The sequence below is a fragment of the Echinops telfairi genome, unplaced genomic scaffold (assembly GCF_000313985.2).
Source record: "Echinops telfairi isolate 266 unplaced genomic scaffold, ASM31398v2 ScPeMD7_60;HRSCAF=208, whole genome shotgun sequence".
NCBI lineage: Eukaryota > Metazoa > Chordata > Mammalia > Afrosoricida > Tenrecidae > Echinops > Echinops telfairi.
The window spans coordinates 42,640,096-42,645,693 of NW_022103958.1; positions in this window are offsets into that span (position 1 = coordinate 42,640,096).

Sequence of the window (5,598 nt, forward strand, 5' to 3'; positions counted from 1 at the left end):
ATCTCAGCGCTGGCATAGGTCTCCATGTGGCTCCTCCAGCTCCAGGGTTCTGGCTGCCATCAACAGTTCCATGTGGCTTGTCAACAGCAATGTGAAGCAGAAGAGAGTGTGTCTCCCACCTCCAGGGAGGAAGAAGTTCCCAGAACCCTCATGAGAAGGCCATGCCTACAAGGAGGGATTGACAGGCTAGACTCCACCCCTTCTTTCTATTATCAAGTTGTCATAAAATTGTGTAACTAGCACAAATACATATCCACACTTGATTCATATCATATACTTTTTAAAAAGTCTGTTCCAATTCATAGCAACCCCGTAGAACTAACTGCCCATGTAGATTTTAGAGGCTGTAAATATTTAAGGGAGCAGAAAACCCATCTTTCTCCCAAGGAGCGACTGGTGGTTTTTTAATTTCTGACCTTTCAGTTAGCAACCCAACTTGTAACCCACTGCACCACCAGTCTCTTTATAATATAATTAGAAAGAGAGAAAAATACAAATATATATTAGCACCTACTTCTTAAATTAATAAGATTTAAACTTAGTCTATTATATTTATCCTCCTTTTATATTATAATTACCTTTTATATACTCTTTTATACTTTTTGCTGACTATTGGATAAATATTGCAATCAATTATGTTGTTCTATTTTTGATACCAAAATTATCAGTGTGGTCAGTAGGAGCTCTCTTAAATTAGTTCCTGTTATGGTTAGATTTTGTGTCAACTTGGCTAGGTCAGGATTCTCAGTGGTTTGGCAGCTAAGACCTAGTAATCTCCCAAAATGTGACCTAACCTCATGTAATCAGCTTCATCATGGGATAGGCTATGAGTAACGAATGAGTTGTAACGAGCTTAGCATGGGATTTAACACCCATAGCCCGAGGGTATGTCCTGTTCCGATATAAGTAGATGTCATGGAAAAGCATGGTTTGCTTTTAGCTGGACTTGGATCTTGCATCCAGCTCCTCAACCCCTAGTTCTTCAAACTTAAACCAAAGGCTCACCCTATTACCTGCCAGTCCTAGGAGTCTGCAGCAGTTTGCCATCTGACCTGCTGATGGTGGATTCACTCATTCACTTCTGCAAACCACTGCTGCTCTTGGACCATTCAGCTCTGGAGCCACCAGCTTGTCACCTTCCTATCAACCTTGACTTCATCAATCCTCACAACTATATGGACAGGGAAAGTGTCTAGTCGACCATTGGGCCCATTGACTTAGAGCTTGCCCAGACTTGGACTTGTCTCACATCTATAACTGCGTGAGCCATTTCCTTAATATAAAATATAAAAGCTTTACTGGTTTCGCTTCTCTGGGGAACCCAGCCTAAAAGAGCTCTGTTGCCAAATACACGATGGTGAAGTAAAAACAAAAATTTTTTTTGAAGTAAAAATTCTTAATATGGCTCTTTTATGCATGGCTCTGTAACTTCAACCAAATGATGGTGAGACACAGCAAACAGTGTGTGTAAAACACTAATCAAGAGGAATGGTCATCCCACACACGGGGGCGAAGGTTGCACAACAGAGCAGCAAGGGGAGCAAAGCAATGACCTCCCCGAGGAATCCCGTAAATAGACTTCAGACTCCGAGGGGAGGGCGTGGGACCTCTCAGGCTCGATCAGAAGATATACGTAAGGATCAGTAGACAAACCAGGAACTATTTTAGGCCCTTTTTTTACTTTTTTTTTTTCATGTCTATCCATGTGCTAGGCAGGATAAACAATCCCTAGAGAAAACAACGGTACTGATGGTTCCAGAGGGATAGGGGAGACGGGGAGGTGGGGGAAAGGGAGGGGACAGCCAACAAACCCAGGGATAAGGGAACAAGAGATCTAGAATTGATGGTGAGGAGGGAGAAGACTGCCTGGTGGGGTTTGATCAAGTGCAATGATCGATGCACAACACCCCCCGCCCCCGGGGGACGAACAACAGAAACGTGGGTGAAGGGAGACAGCAGATGGTGTAAGATATGAGAATAATAATAATTTATAACTTATCAAGGATCCATGAGGGTGGGGTGGTAGGGGAGGGAAGGAAAAAAGAGGAGCTGATACCAAGGGCTGAAGTAAAAAGAAAATGTTTTGAAAATGATGTTGGCAGCATATGTACAAATGTGCTTGATACAATTGATATATAGATTGTTGTAAGAGCCCCCAGGTAAAATGATTTATTGAAGAAAAAAAAAGGATTGGTCAGTTTGGGTTGACATTCCCCTGTGTATAAGAAAGACGTCACGGAAGCCGGAACAGAGGAAATTCTTCAGACCATCGAGGAAGAAAAAGGACCAGCAGAGCCGTTTGAGATCCCTGCCAGAGGGGCTGCCGCTGACCAGGCTCCAGAGGGTGCAGCATGGAGACCAGCGGACAGAGCACAGGGGGCCTGCTGGGACAGAGCGAGGGACTGAACCCTTGAGGCCTGAGACTGAGACTGAAATGGAGGGGCGGATGGTTTCCTGGTCTGCAGAGACAGAAGCCAAGGGACCACATGGCTGAGAGACTGAGGACCAGAGAGAGACTTCTGTGCTGCTCTAGGGAGAGGTGCTGCTTTAGACCAAAGACTGTATATCCTTGAAGTTTTATGATCCCAACTGTGATAACCAGTTAACTTCCCTTTGAAAACAAACAAACCCCTAATTATGAGTTCTGTCAGTGACTTCTACGTGGCGATTGCAACGGATTATTAAACCCAGCAAAAAAATAGAGTGGCAGTTGGTGTCAGAATACCAAACCAAAACCAAACTAACTCACTGTCAGAGTCAATTCTGAGTCACAGCAACCCTGCAGGACACGGTAGAACTACCCCTGTGGGTTTCTGAAACTGTAATTCTTTATGGGACTAGAAAGTCTCCTCTCTCTCCCAAGGAATGGCTGGGGGTGGCTTCAAACTGCTGACCTTGTGGTAGCAGCTGACTATGTCGCCACTACAACACCAGGCTGGTAAAGGAAAAAGAAAGATGGAGGAGGAGGCTTACCTAACCTCGGCCTTGAGGCAATCGGCCTTGAGCTGGTGCAGAGACGGATTCTCCTTCTTGCCTTGTGTAGCTGGAGGAGGTCAAGTGTGACTCCCATGTCATGTTCTCAGACACTATTTCAGGTATTTTTAAAAGCATCCTTTTCTTGAACAATATAAGCCCCTCTGGATTTTTCCATGTTCCAACACATGAAATTTTGATTATGCTTTTAGAAGTTTTATTTTTTTAAAGGAGCATAGTAGAAGGGAATATCACAGACATTGTCTCCAGGTGCTAGCCCGGAAAATCATTTTCTTTTTAAGCCCATTAGTTTACATGAAAAATTTCCATTTTTACCCAACTTTATACTATTTTTGTTCTAATATGAAGATTTCAATAATCTTTATCACAGCATAGTTCCTCATTTGTAACCCCCCTCACCAAATCAATTATTGGAATTTCTTTTACAGTCTTTATTTAAACCACCCATTCTGAAGTCTCTTCACAGATGCAAATTAGCTCACATTTGTTGTTTTTTTTAGGACCAGAATCATGTTAGCGCTCAATGCTAAGAAAGTATATTTTTTCAGTTGGCTGTTCACACTATTTCATGACTTTTTATAACGAATCTATGTTATTTCATTTTCATCTTTTTTTAAGACTATAAGAATACATATTAAATAAATGAAGAGTTTAGTGTTGTAATCAAGTGAAACTTATTGACAAAACCATTAAAACATGTTTCATGAGTTGTTAATGTGTTATAAGATCATTAAACATGAATGGAAAGGTTTGTGTGCATGATGGAAATTTTACCCCTAAATGTAGTATTAAATTAAAAAATGGTGCCGAGGGAGGGGTGGGGGGCCAGCCCCCACCGCTAATACTCTCTAGAAGTTCAGTAAGTACAATTTCTGGGTTCAGTAATGCACAATTGTACGGTTGAGATATATAAGCATTATATTAAAGTCATCGAGAGCATGAGATATAATACAATAATACATTCATACATTCAGACATATTACATGGTAGCATTGCTCACCTCCGCCCCACTTGGTGGTCCTCGTGGGGGGAACCCGGCTGCCAGAGCAGGAGCTGCCTCCTTGGCGGGAGCAGCCCTCTAGTCCACCGCCCTCATAGGAGCAGCCCTCACGGGAGCAGCCCTCCTTCCTCAGCCGCCCTTTGCCAGCCCCCTTGGCCAGCCACCTCTTTGGGAGCAGCCCCTCCTGACCAGCAGGGAGCCTCTTTATTTATTGCTAACCACACATCATATCACTTTAGGTGGATACATCACAGCATCATGCATCACAGAGAGGGGCAATACAATTCACAACAACCTGCGTCATAGGGAGGGGTTGCAACATAGGCAATACAAGCAATAGGAGGGGAATGACCTAGTCATCTTAGAGTGGTCCCGGGCTTGTCTTTGGGCACTGCTTCAAGGGAACAATAACAGAAAGGAATGGGTCCTATTTGGGGTGAGTCAGACTATGCAGTCTGGCCGCTATAGATGGCTGATGTTAAGGAGAATAACCTCTGACCTATTTTCGCTGCCTAGTGAACAATTATTCTCAAGCTAAGTCTGGCATATATTTTGGGGAGACAACTTAAGAGAAATCCTTCTGTTCCTCACACCTAAAGATGGTATGTAAAGGGTTAGACAGTGGGAGAGGAGGAGAATGTGGGAGAAGGAAGGGGCAGCTACTCTGAGGACCTGTGATTAACTCTGGAATGCCAAGGACCACGGACTCAAGTCATTAGTAGAAGGGACTATAGAGTTCCAAATCAAAGTGCCTTTGGGCAGAGGAAAAGTTGCACACAGCACAAAGCTGGCTGGAAGGGGAGCAGAGGAAATATTGGTCCTATCTAAAGAGAGCCTCTCCCGGGGAGTGAGTCTGGTCTGAACCCCCTGCAGTGAGGTCAACCAAGAAGGAAACATAACAGATAAGCAACTGGAGCAGAGCAAAGCCACAAAGCCCCCAAATAGACTTCAGGCTAGGAGGGGCAGTTTCCCGGAACCCCCCAGGATCAATAGGGAGATAGTCATAAAGATCAGTGGACAGACCTGGAGCTATGTATGCTTTTTCAGCTAGTTGTTTTGGCTAGTTACCCCACCCCCCTTTTTATTCAATCTTTTGTTTTCTTTTTGCTTTGTCTCCGTTATTATTGGCTTGCCTAATTATATGAGATAGGCATGGGAAGCAAGCCTGAGGAGATAGCAACAGGACCAAAGGTTCTGGAGGGACTTGCGGGAGGAAGGGAGCGGTGAGCAAACAATGCCACAGATGGGAACAACTAGGGAATTAAAATCAACAATGAGGAGGACATAGAGGTCCTGGAGGTGTTAGAATCAACAGCAATCTAGCTGAGAGGAGTTACTAAGAGGCAGAAGAAGGGTGAGTGTGATGGTGGAGCAGGAGAAATGTAAAAAAAAACAACAGAGGAAAGATCAAGGAAGCAAAGCTATGGATAGAGGTATAGCCATAGGTGTGTATATATGTGCCAGAAGAAGCCAGCTCCTAGCACAATCACTACGGGTTTGGTAGGCACAATTGTACAGCGATAATAAGTAAATATTATAGTAAAGTTACAGAGAGCATGAGAGATAAAAGAGATATATAGAAATAAATGGAGTCAGACACATTT